This window comes from Cololabis saira, chromosome 10, assembly GCF_033807715.1.
Source record: "Cololabis saira isolate AMF1-May2022 chromosome 10, fColSai1.1, whole genome shotgun sequence".
Lineage (NCBI taxonomy): Eukaryota > Metazoa > Chordata > Actinopteri > Beloniformes > Belonidae > Cololabis > Cololabis saira.
This window is the reverse complement of record NC_084596.1, coordinates 2,620,854-2,637,968: the sequence shown is the minus strand read 5'-3', so window position 1 is coordinate 2,637,968 and position 17,115 is coordinate 2,620,854. Positions and strand designations below refer to the sequence as shown.

Below are 17,115 nucleotides of genomic sequence, written 5' to 3'. Positions count from 1 at the left end.
GCTCCGGAGCCGCATACGGACCGGACCGTCGAGGAACTCCGGGCTCGGAGGTCCGAACCCGGGGGTCCGAACCCGGAGGTCCGAACCCGGGGGTCCGAACCCGGAGGTCCGAACCCGGGGGTCCGAACCCGGAGGTCCGAACCTGGGGGTCCGAACCCGGAGGTCCGAACCCGGAGGTCCGAACCCGGGGGCTCCGGGGGGCCGGTGTTGTGCCGGATTCAGCCCCCCTGCCGTGAAAAGCCCCCCCTCGTCATACTTTCCCACAATCACAGTCACAGATAACAAAAATCGGGTAAATGGTTATTGATGTCATTAATTAATAGCCTGCTTACTGTGTTGTCTTCCATAATATTTGTAAATATATACTTAGGAGTTTATATTCAATGATAAGTAGACCAAGAAAAAAAACAACACACTGACACTTCAATATATTTATGGGTGATTATTTAATTAAGGGAGTTTTTCTGTCCCCAGGGTAGATTTTCAAGAAAAAAAATATTTTTAGAAAAAACAATTATTGCATTTGTTAAAGTTAGGTTGTAGTAGCTATGAAAAAAATAACTGTGTCTCAATGATGACATTTTAATACTTTTTCAGTGTGTTGAAAATTGAAATGTGCAATAATTTCATTGTGTTGGGTTTGTCCCCAACCCAGACTTTTTGACCGCCCCTCTATAATAAAGCAATAAAAAGTGCTAAATTCATTAAAACTTTACTTTGCATTTCCTTGTAACAACTTAAAAAGGCCTTTTTCAAATTCATATAATTTATATTTGTTCAATTTGCAATTTATTTATAGTTAAATATCGCTGTCCCTCATACATCTGTCATTACCATCACACGCAACATTTTAGAGAGCAATAAAGTTTTTACAAACAGTTATTTACATTGTTGCATGCAAATTAGATGCTCCACAGGAACATTCCCAGACATGAGGCAGAAGCCTGATCTTTTGATGCTCACATATGTAAGTAATTTGATGTTTTATACATCCTAATCTGAGAGTAGGTTTATTAGGCGTCATTACCAAACAAGTCACTAGTTGAGTATTTTAATTCATTAATAGGAGATTTCCCTTTATTTACATATATTCAGTGTACAGTGTGCCTAGCTAACCAGTTAGCTTAGCTAATCAAAAAAATTTGCCAACATTTTCTGCAAAGAGGGAGAATTGTCATTACCATCACGTGTCATTACCATCACAAAAGTGACTGTGATGGTAATGACTATCAGTGATGGTAATGACAATTTATCTGTTAATCACCTTATAACTAGAATATATTAGCTTAATTTATCATGCACTACTTTACTATGATACATAATTGAACAGTGACAAACCATAATTTACATTATTTTTGTTTGAAGATGTCAACATGGCCCCAGCTAAACCAGCTTAACGGTCAAAGAAATACAGAGACAAAATCAAGGAAGATCCTGAGAAATATCAGCAATATCTTGAAAGAGAAGAAGAGATACAAAAAAAGAAAAGAGACAGGAAAATTGAAAGCCATCTCACAATTATCAAAGCGGGAACAAAGATGCAGGAGATGACAGTGGAAAGTTAATCAAAGAAACAGTAGGGCCAGTAATAATTCTGCAGTGTCTGTACAACCGCCTGGATGAGCCATCCAGTGTGATGTGGATCTACGAGCCAATAAGATTCGCCGCGTTTTCATTACGTAACCAAAATGCAAACCACGCCCACAACTATAAAACCGTGTAACTGCATGCGAGCGTCCGACTATCGTAGCACTGCGTGACATCAGACGCTCTCTGTCCATCTCCCTCCAGCAGCTGCCACTTAATTGAGGTTTTTGTAGTGAAATGAGGAGGTATCATTGAGATAACTTCTCATTTCAACTAACTGGATCAGCCGTTCCCCATCTGTGACCGTTTCCTACAGCGCTTTCAACTGGCTTTCAACGCGAGCGACAGGAAGAAAATAGAAGCAGGGCCAACAAATGTTCAGCTCAAAACGGCGCACTGCGTCGTGCTGCGTCGCTGCGTCCAGTTAGAACAGTCCAATAGAAAATAAAGACATGGAATTGATTTTGTCGCTGGCGCTCGCTCGCATCGCATAAAGCCTGAATTATGGTTCCGCGTTAAATCGACGCAGAGCCTACGGCGTAGGGTACGGCGTAGGGTACGGCGTAGGGTACGGCGTAGGGTACGGCGTAGGGTACGGCGTAGGGTACGGCGTAGGGTACGGCGTAGTGTACGGCGTAGGGTATGGCGTAGCCTACGGTGCGCGTCGCCGCGTACCTTATGCCGTAGGCCAGGGGTGGGCAATCCTGGTCCTCGAGGGCCGGTGTCCTGCATGTTTTAGATGTTTCCCTGCTTTAACACACCTGATTCGAATTAATCAACGTCATCAGCTTGTCATCCAGGGCTGCACAATTCTGTTAATGACACGGTCACTGTCAACCACATGATGGATATACTATTTTTCTTTTTCTTTCTCTATGAAATACCTGAACTGAGCTTTTTATTTTTTTGCATGGACTCTTTGCATGGATTCTGCACGCATGTTTTTTATTCTTTAAGAGGCGAATATACTATTTTTCCCTCTTGCATGAGACAATTATCTGCCTTCCGATGGACTGTCTTTGTGTTGTGGACTAAATGTGCTGTATGGAAGCATAACCCCACTGCGTGGACTGCACTGACTTTATGTTTAGTTTTTTTTTTCTTCTACTCATCCTCTGGATGCTCTGAGGGATAACGGCGCTGCGTTTAGTTTTCTTTGTTACTTTTCCCCTGTAGGCTACCCTGTGTTAATTTATTTTTTCCTTCGCTGGACTTTGTTTGACTTGTTTTTCTGTTTTTCAGCTTTTGTTTTTGATGATGCGGTTAACTTGTGTGCATGTGGCTGTGTGCGCGCACCCGCGTGTGTAAGGGTGCCTGTGTGTGCCAGTCTGTTTGTATGTGGGTGTGTGTGTGCGTGCGACGGCCTGTATGTTAGTGGCGTGTGGTTGTGTGGATGTGGCTGTGTGTACTTTGTGTGCTCAGCTGTGCACATTGGCGTGAACAGTACGCCCGCACCTATATGTGATATGTGTCCCCCTGTTCGCACACTGCGCGACACTACTGCTCGGGGAATGAATATTGTTTATATAGTACAAAAGCATGTTTTGATTGTTAAACAGAATGACTGAGATGCCAGAAATCATGTCCTCACACAGGGAAGTTGAGGAGGGAAATATGGAGGAAATAATGAACCAAAATGGTAGGAGTGAACACTTAGAAAATTTATACACCAAGTATGAAAACCTAAATTTCAAATGCTTTGACCCACATGAACACAAAACATATGAAATTGATAATGATTTAGATCCTGAAAATAATTTTTATAATAACTTAATTAATAACTGCCAGTACTACACTGATGAACAGTTCAAAGGATTACATACAGATGATAGTTTCACAGTAATACATTTCAATAGCAGAAGTCTCTACAAAAATTTCCAAAAAATAAGCGATTGTCTCAAAAGCTTCAAAAAAAAAATCAGTGTGGTTACCGTGTCTGAAACGTGGCTTGATGATGAAAAGAGCAGTGCTGTAGAACTGGAAGGATATGAACTATATACATCACACAGGACAAATAAAATAGGGGGGGGAGTTGCAATATATGCTGATAAAGCACTCAAATCAAATTTAGTAATAAAAACAAATATTGAAAATATCCTTGAGTCCATTACAATAGAAATACATGTTGAAAATGCAAAAAACATAATCATCACCTGTATATACAGAACGCCTGGAACATGTCTCGACACCTTTAACTCCAACATGGAGAACATGTTTGGCAACACAAAAAACAATAAAACCTACATAATCAATGGTGATTTTAACATTGACATCCTTAACCCACATGGGAATAATAAAACCAACCACTTTATCGACACCATGTTTACTAATAATCTATTCCCTGTCATTACAAAACCCAGCAGAATAACCATAGACACAGCAACACTCATTGATAACATATATACAAATGCTATAGAGAAACAAATAACATCTGGATTACTCATTAACGACATAACTGATCATCTCCCTGTCTTTGCTATATTGCCATATTACCTCAAAAATAAAAGTAAACAAACAAATCACTACTATGAAATAACACGACAAAAAACACCTGAGGCCATAAATGCTCTTAAAGCTGAGCTCCAGACACAGACTTGGAGTGAAGTCTACAACGCATCCAACCCAAATGAAGCCTATAATGCCTTCTTGGCTGTAGTAATTAATTCATATAATAAGCACTGCCCATTAAAAAAGACACTACATACAAACAAACAAAAACAGGAAAAGCCATGGATAACTCAAGGTTTAAATAATGCATGCAAAAAGAAGAATCTACTATACAAAAACTTCTTAAAGCATAGAACCAATGAAACAGAAACACGATATAAAAAATATAAGAACAAACTAACCAATATATTAAGAATAAGTAAGAAGGATTATTATCATAAACTATTGGAACAACAGAAAAACAACATTCAAGGTACCTGGAAATTACTAAACAGTCTAATTAAGAAAGGCACAGGAAAACTACAATACCCAACGATTTTTAAAAAGGATAATACAATAAAGGAAAACACAAAAGAAATCGCAAATGAATTTAATAAATTCTTTGTGAATGTAGGACCAAATTTAGCAAAGGAGATTGAGGACCTGAGAGAAAATGACGGCCTAGATGAAGGTCTCATTGATCAGAATCCACACTCCATCTTCATTGCTAGTGTAAATGAACAAGAAATATCGAAAATTGTTAACAATCTGAAAAATAAAAAATCAACTGACAATACAAATATAGACATGACTTTAGTCAAAAATATAATTGATACTATTGTAAAACCTTTTACCCATATTTGCAACCAATCACTCTTAACAGGTATCTTTCCAAATGAAATGAAAATAGCTAAAATAGTACCAATATACAAAAGTGGAGACAAACAACTATACACAAACTATAGACCGATATCACTCTTATCACAATTCTCTAAAATTCTAGAAAAACTTTTTGTAGCAAGACTTGATAGCTTTATTGAAAAACACCAATTACTAAGTAATAACCAATATGGATTCAGAACCAACAGATCAACCTCAATGGCAGTTATAGAACTGGTAGAAAACATCTCTAAAGCAATAGACAATAAACAATACACTGTGGGGGTCTTCATTGACCTAAAAAAAGCATTTGACACGATAGATCATAAAATACTATTAAAAAAATTATATCGATATGGAATCAGGGGTATTGCCCTCTCTTGGCTGGAAAGCTATCTAAATAAAAGAATGCAATTTGTTAGCCTAAACGGAGTCGAGTCGGAACCTTTACAAATAACTTTTGGAGTTCCTCAAGGCTCTGTACTAGGGCCAAAATTATTTATCCTATATATAAACGATATATGTAAAGCCCTACGAAAAATGCAGTGTGTGTTATTTGCAGACGACACAAGCCTGTACTTGTCTGGTACAGATCTGGAGCAGCTCCTGCATGCAGTACAGAAGGACCTCAACATAATGAATAAATGGTTTAAAATAAATAAGTTATCATTAAATATCAGTAAAACCAAATTAATTGTTTTTGGCAACAAAATGATAAATGTTCCAATAAACCTAATTATTAATAACATAAAACTAGAACAAACAAACACTACTACATTTTTAGGAATAACTATTGATGAAAAGCTCATATGGAAGCCATATATTAATACCTTAAAAAGAAAATTATCTAAAACAATAGCTATATTATATAAAATGAAAGGTATTATAAATAAAAAATCATTACAAGTACTATACAGATCCCTACTTCTCCCATACCTGACTTATTGTGTGGAAGTGGGGGGGAATACGTACAAATCAATAATTCATCCCATTTATATTTTACAAAAAAAAGCAATTAGAATTGTAAACTTGGCTGATTATCTTGCACCAACAAACCCACTTTTCATTCATAATAATACACTTAAATTCCAAGACATAGTTAATCTGAACACCACTGTTATAATATACAAGGCTTACAACAATTTACTTCCGGGCTGCATACAGGAACTGTTCAAGCCAAGAGAGGGCAAACACGACCTCAGGGGAACAGCAATGTTTGACACAACAACAGTTAGAACAAATGCAAAGGGAAGATGTATATCTGTTTTAGGAGTAAAACTGTGGAACTCGTTAGAAAATGACCTTAAACTAGCAAATTCAATAAAAGCATACAAGATATTATTCAAAGCAAAGGTAATGGACACATATATAGAAACACAATAAACAAACAATGAAGAATGCACACATGCACGAGATAAAATGACAACTTAAATTTGTTTTGCCGGTTTCCTTAGCATCTTTCACTTTCTGTTTTCAGAGCTATCATTATTATTATTATCATATTATTGCTATTATTATTATTATTATTACTATTACTATTACTATTATCATCACCATCATTATTATTGTTATTATTATTATTATTATTATTATTATTATTATTATTATTATTATTATTACAACTATTATTATTATTATTATTATTACTATTATTATTATTCTGTGTAGACTTATGATACTTCATTTGTTTTTTTGTATATTTTATTCTGTTAAAAGGTGGGCAAGATAAGCTTTATGCTTCAAGCCCAGACCTTTTCGGTCAAATCACAATGTTGACCAGGGAAAAACCTGTGTTATCTTGTTTGTTGATTTTTCATTTTTGTTTGTGACTGACCGAAATAAATATTTACTACTTACTACTTACTTACTGTTCCAATGAAGCAGGGAAACATCTAAAACCTGCAGGACACCAGCCCTCCAGGACCAGGATTGCCCACCCCTGATGTAGGCTCTGCGTTGGTGTAACGCGGAACCATAAATCAGCCTTAACTCCGCCGGCTGGAGCTTCCACCATTTTTTCGTAGCGGTGTATCTCGTCATTCAGGCAGCCAATCAGCACAGTGCCTCATTATCATAGCCCCGCCCACTCAGAATCCCACATAGAAAATTAGGTTAGAAACGGTAAAGATAAAGACATGGCCCAGAGGCTGAATTTCCAATTTATTTAGAAAAAAACAATCAAAAGCTTGTTTTTAAGACATTTAAGGCCTGTTTAAAAAATACATTAAATGCCATAATAGATCCCCTTTAATATGGGTCACGCCACTGTTGCTGTGCATGAATTAAAATGCTACACACTAATTTGAGAGTGCTGAAATCTTTATTTTCTATTTTATCATTTTTGGATTGACACCCATCACATGGGAAATTTGAGTTGAGCATGCCAATTCTCTTGTTTGATCCTTTTTTATGTCAGAATCGAACCAGCCGGCCCGAAGAAGATATTATTACATAAGCAATGCTGTGGTAGTTCACCAAATAATTATTTTAGTGGAAGGTTAAGTGTTCAAAAGGTGTTGTTTTTAAAAAGTAGTGTTTTCTTTATCTTTGTTGTCAAAAAAACAACAAAAAAAACACCAGTGTTAATTTTTATGTCATTACCAAAACATGTTGTCATTACCGGAATACATTGTCATTACCGTCACAATACACTTTTTGACAGAAAATGTTGCTTTTTTGTTAACTTGGGTTTTACCTCAATCATTGTGGTAATGTTTAATTGTCTACATTTGCATTTTCTGAAAAAATATGCATTGCAATTCAAATATTCTCATTAGTATGCAATATTTCATTGTTGTGACGAGGCAATATATTAAAAAGTTAGAGAGAACATGGTGTTAAAATGTATTTTAAATGTACTTACAAATATTTAGAACATGATTCTTAAAGAGCATTTTTTGTACTTACTGGAATGATTGTGAAAACTTTGCTTGTCAAATCATTTTGTTTTAAAATCAGTGTTTTGTTTTTGTGATGGTAATGACATTTTACTGTGACAACTTTGAAAAAAGCATCATAATATCAAAATGATCATGAAGTACAATCAAAGCTATGCTAAGATCTTTGTTCCAGACCAATTGATAAACCTTTTGAAATAGAAAAAACAGAGATTAAAGAACTTTTTTTTTTCAAAATTCCAAAAGTCAAAAGTGCCCCGTATTGAATAATCACCCTTATATATACACACTCACATGAACACATACTTAGGAGTTTATATTATATGTATTTACAAATGTTATGGTTGGTTTGCGCGCGCAGCTCCCGCGGGGGGAGGGGCTGATGTTCAGCGCGGCCGCCATCTTGGTCGAGGCGCCACATTGACTGCCTGAGAACATCGGGCGTGGCCGCCATCTTGGATCGGTATCACTTTCACTCTAGTGCGTTCACTTCTATTGTGGAAGGAGGTGTCTGCATAAGTAAAATAACTATAACTTGCTTAATTTTCAACCGATTTTCACGCGGTTTGCTTTGTTACAAACGGCAGACATGTAGCTATGATACAGGATGCTTGATGTACGTTAAATATGCAAGCTTTCATGCTAAAATACGTTCTGCAGGTAGTCACACTTCAGGTATACACACACACACACACATATATATATATATATATATATATATATATATATATATATATATATATATATATATATATATATATATATATATATATATATATACATGCACACACACACACACACACACACACACACACACACACACACACACACAATATACACAATACAAAATACAGTATAGCATATTAATGAATGTATTAATATATTTGAATAACAGACATAACAAACTTTAAAACAAAAAACATAACGGAAAAAAAAGAAAAATTTGGAAGGAGTGTGTGTGTGTGAGGAATTGTATATTAGTGTTATAAATGAAATTATATAATAATGCAATCGCTATGATATATAATTTTACAATATAATACAGTCAAAAATATATGAAATGAAGCAACATACAATATAATAATACAATATACTATATTACTGGGTACGCTAATATGATATAACAACATGTAATATAATATGGTATAATAGATTAATATAATATCATACATTCTGGACCATCAGAATCAGAATCAGCTTTATTGGCCAGGTTCGAACATTGTCCAACAAGGAATTTGATTCGGTTATTTCGCTCTTTGGTAGTAAAAAAAATAAACAATAAACAAATAAACAATAAACAAATGTGGTATTACTATCTACAGTATAAACATTTTAACATTTTAAGGTGCAGCAGTTTGAGGTAGTGATAAAAAGAAGGATAGTTCTGAATAAAAATAAGAATAAGTATAGTATAACCTATATACAATTTTAACAGACAAATTATACAAAAAATACAAAAAATTATACAAAAGGAAGTACAAGAGTGAGAGGTGCAGCAGAGTGAGGCAGACATGATTATTAAAGAGGGTGCTGGATGATTTTCATGAGATACAGCTGTACTGTATGATCGTCGTTCATTTGAGTGATCTGATTTTAACTACTATCCTCTCATCTGTACCGCCATGATTTTCTTTGTATGTGTCTTTCTTTCTTTCTTTCTTTCTTTCTTTCTTTCTTTCTTTCTTTCTTTCTTTCTTCTTCTGACGAAAGGAGGTCCTTTTTGCCCCCCTAAACGGCCCAAAAAGTCACCAAATCTTGCACACAAGCCAGGCATGGCGAAAAATGTGATATTTAAGGGTTTTCATTAATGGGCGTGGCCCCTAGAAAACTTTGTGCCTCAAGCCCCACAATACGGTTTTACATACATGAACGAAAATCACTACACACCTGTATCATATCGCAACTAAAAGAAAAGTCTCTTGGCGCCATGGCCCAAACCCAACAGGAAGTCGGCCATTTTGAACATTCTGAATTAATCGCGTAATTTTGGAGCAATTTATGCCATTCCTTCGGCAATTAATACGGCCCGAACCGTAACGTGCACCCAGGTGTGTTATACATCAAAATGTGCGTCTCCATCCTGTGACTACACGCATTACTTTTCTCTTTCAAATGTGTTACCGTGGCGACGCTAGACGCCAAAACGTGCACCCCCCTTCATCTGATTGGTCCATATTTGATAGTTCTCCAAAAGTCACCAAATTTTGCATACAAGTTAGGCCTGGTGATAAATTTGATATTTCATGGTTTGCATTAATGGGCGTGGCCTAACGGCTCAACAGCGCCCCCTAGAATACCTTTTTCTGCCATAACTTTTGAATGGTTTGACATAGAGTCGTGGGTGGTGTCATCAGACTCGGTATTGAGTCCTTGACCTTCATTGGCCTGAATTAGCCCCGCCCCTTCTTCTGATTGGTTGTCCCTCTTTTCTGCTATAACTTTTGGATGGTTTGACATAGAGAGTCGTGGGTGGTGTCATTTCTGATATGCTTATGGGGGGCGGTGGCCGTGAGTGCGAGGGCCCGTTCATCGCTGCTTGCAGCTTTAATTCAGAATTATGTCCTTCACGGCACCTCATAAATATGGTTGTCTTTTACTCTGCTGCTTTAATTTGCAATATAAAACCATCAGGCCAACCTGTTACATAATCATATGTGATGAATGTCAGATAGTCGTGTTCAGCCTATAAATAGCTTTGTTGATCATGTGGACACGTTATGGCTCTGAGCGTAGTGTCCTTGGGCAAGACACTTGACCCACCTTGCCTCGTGAATGTGTATGAATGTTTGGTGGTGGTCGGAGGGGCCGTTTGGTCGATATTGCAGCCACGCTTCCGTCAGTCTGCAGGGCAGCTGTGGCTACAAACGTAGCTACCACCACCGGTGAGAATGTGTATGAATGAATAATGATCTCTGTAAAGCTCTGGGTGCCTTGAAGGGCGCTATATAAAACAAAGTCATTATTATTATGAGCGCATGAGTGTTATAGTTCACTATGTTTGCTTCATTGGGCAGCAATGTGTGTGTGTGGTTATGTTTTTGGGATGTTTTTTTTAGGACACGCATAAAGTGTGGTGGTTGTTTTATTAATTATTATTATATATTATTATACTTATTGTATATTATTGATTTTAGAGCATGTCATATGTTTGTGGAAGTGTAACGTCCAGATTTGTTGAAAATAAATTTGGCACACCCAGTCTTTCCTGGTGCACAGCCAATGTCTCTTTTCTGGCTATATGCCACTGATCTGGACCAGCGGCTTCAAATGCTATCAGTCCACTGAATAGGAATGTATCATGTGTAATCAGAGCCTTGAATGGTGTGAGTAGATACTGTCTACCCGGTAGATTTTTGTCATTATTCTTTGGGTTGATAATGGCTTTCCCAGCTACTGCTATTGAAAACGAAACTAGATGTTTTGTCACTAAAACCTAACCCTAACCCTCACCCTAAACCTAACCTTAACCCCAAATTCTAACCACATATAGAAAGCCATTATCATTATTCATATCATTATGTGTGTTTGTGTGTGTGTGTGTGGGCTCTGAAAGTCGGATCCCGTCGCCTCCCGATACTGCCTCATTGTTCAGTCCGAACGGCATGGCTCCCAGGAGTCCCAACGGAGCGATAGCAGCGATCTTGGCTTTTTTTTTTCTGGGATCCATGCATAGACGGATTACCGCATGGGCAAAGTGGGCGTGTGCCCAGGGCCCTGGAGCCAATGGGGGCCCTCGGCTTTCAAACATTTTTTTTTTTTTTTTATGTGTAAATTAAAATAAATATACAAGCTCATAGGGCCCAATGATAGGGCCCCGTTTTGTGTGATACGTTCATATAATCGTAAATTGTAGGCTATAATTACGATAAAATGTGTATTGTGCAGCCAGTGTAGCTAATTCTTACTTTACAACTGTCCTGAACGCATCAGGGCCGTGAAACAACGCTGATTGGCTGGAAAGCCTGATTTATGGTTCCGCGTTAAATCGAGGCAGAGCCTCCGCGCATCTCCGCGTACGCTACGCCGTAGGCGCTGCGTTGGTTTAACGCGGAACCATAAATCAGCCTTAACAGTTGGAGCCAATTTGCCGACTCGGCAAATTTGCGGCAATGAGATGAGCGCTAAACTTTAAAAGAGGATTAAGCACGTACAAAGTTTTATGGAAGAGTCAACTGCCATTGGTGAGTCAGTGTAACCTTCATAAGTAACTTATTTATCAGAATGTTGTGTAGCTTTGACCACCTGCCTATTTTAATGTGCTTGTGTTGTTTTCAACTAGACCGCCGAGTCTATTCTCTGTTCTAGAGCTCAGAAATGATGTTATAGACCGCTGTGTCTATATCTATCTAAATAGATTGTGTAATGTTTTTTTTTTTGTATTTAAGCTGTATCAAAGATGGAACTGAGTCAGTCCGTGACTGAGTTTTCAGCGCCGTGTGATTGACAGCTGTCAGGCTTATGTGTGTGCGTGTGTGCGTGTGTGTGTGTGTGTGTGTGTGTGTGTGTGTGTGTGTGTGTGTGTGTGTGTGTGTGTGTGTGTGTGTGTGTGTGTGTGTGTGTGTTTCTGAACAAGTTTGTGACTTTACTCTGCTTTCTGCAGCATAGGCCTATAGGCTTAGCTCAATAAAAGTGAGAATAAATGTTGTTTGATGGGTAGGATGATGTTGAACGTTAAAATCACTATCATAAGGGCCCATGGAGAATGCTCCGCCCTCTCTGTAATGGGACCCACGCTCTGCCACTCCGCCATCCACAATCACACGGTGTGATTGTGGATTCTCTGCGCCATTGTGTGACCAAACTGAGTGATTGGGGAGGGCATGCACCGTGCACGTAGGATATTATTGTAGGTAGGGGCCCATAGCGAGTTTGTGTCCAGGGCCCGTGGTCATGATAATCCGTCCTTGGATCCATGGCCGCCTGTCAAGAGCCAGACTGTAAATCCCCGGAACTAAAACACTGGACTCTATCTTCTCTACTTCGGCCGGGGCTGCATTTACAAAATGTGAGCCTCTGTCTGGACTAATTAGGGCCCGAGCACTTACAGTACGAAGGCCCTATTGTATCTGTAGGATTTTTTTTTTCCTCGTTTTCCTTCCGACAAAATTAGGTCCTTTTTTCCCCTAAACGTGCCCCAAAAGTCACCAAATTTTGCACCAAACCAAGCCTGGTGAAAAATTTTATATTAAATGGTTTGAAATAATGGGCGTGGCCTAACAGCGCCCCCTAGAAAAATTTGTGCCTCAAGCCCCACGATATGGTTTGACGTACATGCACGAAAATCGGCAATATTTGAGAGTCCCTATTTTCTGCCATAACTTTTGAATGGTTTGACATAAAGACTCGTGGGTGGTGTCATCGGACTCGGTTTTGAGTACTTGACCGTCATTGGCATGAATTAGCCCCGCCCCTTTTTCTGATTGGTTGATATTTTAGTTAGATAGTTCCAATTTTCTGCAATAACTTTTGAATGGTTTGACATAAAGACTCGTTGGTTCTGCCATAACTTTTTTTTATCCCCGACTTTCCCATTTTTTTTATCCTACCTAAGTGACAGTCCTGGGCATTGCCATCCTCTACCAACCCAGGGAGGGCCTGCACTGAGCTCAGGTCTCCTCCTTAACCTGAAGAGTGAGCAGGCTCCATCTTTTCACCATCTTTCACAAAGGATCACGTTATTCCAGCTGGATCCTCCCCACCCCCATCTGTTCCCCGGTTGGCCAGAGGGGGCAGTAGAGCCCAGGACTGTTGCATGTTTTTGTGAGGGAAGCTCACATCCCTCTCCCCAAGGGAACACGGGGAGAACATGCAAACTCCACACAGAAAGGCCCTTTCTCCAACCCCACCCAGGGTGTGGCCCACAGCATCCCCGGCGGGAATCAAACCCAGGACCTTCTTGCTGTGAGACGGCTGCACTACCTGCCACCGTGCCCCCTGCCATAACTTTTGAATGGTTTGATATAGAGACTCCCTGCTCGTCTCATTTTACTCACTTCCATAGTATATTGTATTTACTGGTTAAATTAAAATATGCAAGACTTAAAACAAAGATGCCTAGACTTTGTAAGAAAATGTTGCACTAAATGTATATAATTTAGTTTGAGTATTAAAATCATCCATAAAATTTTATTGAAGGAAAAAAAATGCAGATTAAATCGCAATATTGGGGAAAAAAAATCGGAATTAGATTATTATCTATATTATTTTATCATTCAGCCCTAACACAAACACACTAAATATTGATACACATATATAAATATTGATAGCATATGTTTATGTTATGTCAAGGTAATGTCGATTTTGATATATTCATCTTTCAGGAAGAAACTGCCTCGATTTGAAAAACTTCACCTTACTGAGGAATCACGTGCAAAAAACCATCTAGCACCATCCTTGACAACCAGGTCTGCCTCACTCAGCTGCACCCCTCACTGTGTATTTCTTTGTACAATTTGTATAATCTTTTTGTATTTTTTTGTATAATTGCCCTGTAAAATTGTAAATAGGTTATGTTTATTTTTTATTCAAAACTGTCCCTTTTTCTTTTCTTTTCTTTTTCTCTCTCTACCTCAAACTGCTGCACCTTAAATGTTTATAGTGTTTATTCTGTATCATAGAAATTCCACATTTGTTTTATTGTTTATTCTATTTTATCACCAAAGAGCGAAATTACCGGAGACAAATTCCTTGTTGGACAATGCCAATAAAGATGATTCCGCTTCTGATTCTGATTCTGATTCTGAACACGTCGGCCACAATGGGGAAGACACCATCAGAATGCAACATGGGCGACCGCCTGAGATGTTGCATTTGTTCTAAAGTTCTACCTCCATGCTGCGACTTCGATAATATACATAAAATGACTTTTCATAGTCAGTACGTATATGCGTTCAATGGAGGTGAATACTTCAGAGAAGTTGGCCACCATAATATGTACAAGTGTCAATACTGCTTTCTAAAGGAAGTCAGGCATCAACAGGAAATGAGAGATGAAGAGAGGAAAAGAGAAGAGGAGAGAAGAGGAATGAGAAGAGAAGAAGAGCAAAAGAGGAGATGTAGCAGTAGGTCAGCGGAGGGACCAATCAGAGGAACACAGGAACTCTGATTAACAGCAGGCGACGCAGGGTGTCACTCTCTCTCTGTCCTTTGTGTGAGTTGGCTGTTCTTGACTCTCTGCCCCGTGGTAAGGAACATTTAGGGGTTTTTAGCATTGGTTGATTTTATGTCTAGTAGTTTTATTGTTAGGGTAATGTAGGGGTGCATGTATATGCACCCTGAGGTATTTGTATTTTAATGATTTTAATTGTGGGTCTCTCTGTTTGTAGGACTGAAACTTTCACTGTTTTAAAATGTAGAGGTATGTAAAAGATGATTTAAACCTCACAACACGTCCTACAAACAACATTTTAACAGTGCTTTCTTTTACTTTTAGGCATAGCACTGACTGCCGTTTATTTTAGTTTGGTATTTTAAGTTTTAGTTATTTCAGTTTTAACATTCTGTCTTCTCCTGTTTTCTAGTGTTGCGTCTCTCTCTGTCCTTTGTGTGAGTTGGCTGTGTTCTTGACTCTCTGCCCCGTGGACTGAAACTTTCACTGTTTTAAAATGTAGAGTGTTGCGGTTGGCGGTGTCCTCCATTCACCGTGTGGTCGAGGCGCTGGGAGTTCACTTAGATGGTGATATGGTTTGTGGTGGCACTTTGATTTAGTGTGGTGTTTTCTTTTGATGTGTGTTTAGGTTTATACTTATTTTCTTTGATATTTCTGATATTTACTTTACTCCCAGTGTCCTAGGCAGTGAGTGGTTGGCTCCCCAGCCGTGATATGTCTGTTTATCTTCTTTTCCTTCATTGACTGTGGTATTTTAGAGTTTTATCCATTGTAAAATAAATGGCAGATTGACCCACGCTGACCGTCTTGGCCTCTTTAATGGAAGCCCCTGTGTATCAGCACATCCGCAAGGTTACAGAGAGAAGATGAAAGAAAAAGAGAATGCAATTATTTGCCCTCTATTGGACACATACATTACTGCATTAAAATCAATTTATTTTCCCTCTAGTGGTCATATAAATTACTGCATTTAAATGCATTTATTTGCCCTCTAGTGGACACATAAATTACTGCATTAAAAATGCATTGATTTACCTTCTAGTGGAGATGCACTGCATTTAAATGCATTTATTTGCCCTCTAGTGGACATATAAATTACTGCATTAGAATTACTTATTTGCCCTCTAGTTGACATATAAGTTACTACATTTAAATTCATTTATTTGCCCTCTAGGGGACATATAAGTTACTACATTTAAATGCATTTATTTGCCCTGTAGTGGACATAAAAATACTGCATTTAAATACATTTATTTGCCCTCTAGTGGACACATAAATTACTGCATCAAAATGCATTTATTTTCCCCCTGGTGGACATAAAAGTTACTGCATTTAAATACAATAATTTGCCCTCTAGTGGATATATAAGTTACTGCATTTAAATGCCATTATTTGCCCTCTAGTGGACACATGAATTATTGCATTTAAATGCATTTATTTGCCCTCTAGTGGACACATAAAGTACTGCATTAAAATTACTTTTATGCACTCTAGTGGACACATGAATTACTGCATTTAAATGCATTTATTTGCCCTCTAGTGGACACATAAAGTACTGCATTAAAATTACTTTTATGCACTCTAGTGGACATATAAATGACTTCATTAACATTTTTTATTTGCCCTCTAGTGGACACATAAATTACTGCATTAGAATTACTTATTTGCCCTCTAGTGGACATACAAATTACTGCATTATAATTACTTATTTGCCCTCTAGTGGACATATAAGTTACTACATTTAAATGCATTTATTTGCCCTCTAGTGGACACATAAATTACTGCATTTAAATGCCATTATTTGCCTTTTAGTGGACACATAAATTACTGCATTAAAATTACTTTTATGCCCTCTAGTGGACACATAAATTACTGCATTTAAATGCATTTTTTTCGCATTCTAGTGGACATATAAATTACTGCATTAAAATTACTTATTTTCCCTCTAGTGGACATATAAATAACTGCATTAGAATTACTTATTTGCCCTCTAGTGGACATATAAGTTACTACATTTAAATGCATTTATTTGCCCTCTAGTGGACACATGAATTACTACATTTAAATGCATTTATTTGCCCTCTAGTAGACACATAAATTACTACATCAAAATGCATTTATTTTCCCACTAGTGGACATAAAAGTTACTGCATTTAAATACATTTATTGGCCCTCTAGTGGACACATAAATTACTGCATTAGAATTACTTATTTTCC

At 37.8% G+C, this 17,115-nt stretch overlaps 1 long non-coding RNA gene across 1 annotated transcript in view; it reads left to right on the top strand.

Moving 5' to 3' along the window:
* LOC133451784 (uncharacterized) overlaps window positions 1-15,695 on the top strand; it is a 57,131-nt gene extending 41,436 nt beyond the window's left edge. Inside the window, exons 3-4 of the long non-coding RNA XR_009783212.1 lie at window positions 14,111-14,194; window positions 14,389-15,695. This is a non-coding gene — a long non-coding RNA (uncharacterized LOC133451784). The remainder of the gene's footprint in view (window positions 1-14,110; window positions 14,195-14,388) is intronic.
* The last annotated feature ends 1,420 nt before the right edge of the window (window positions 15,696-17,115 follow it).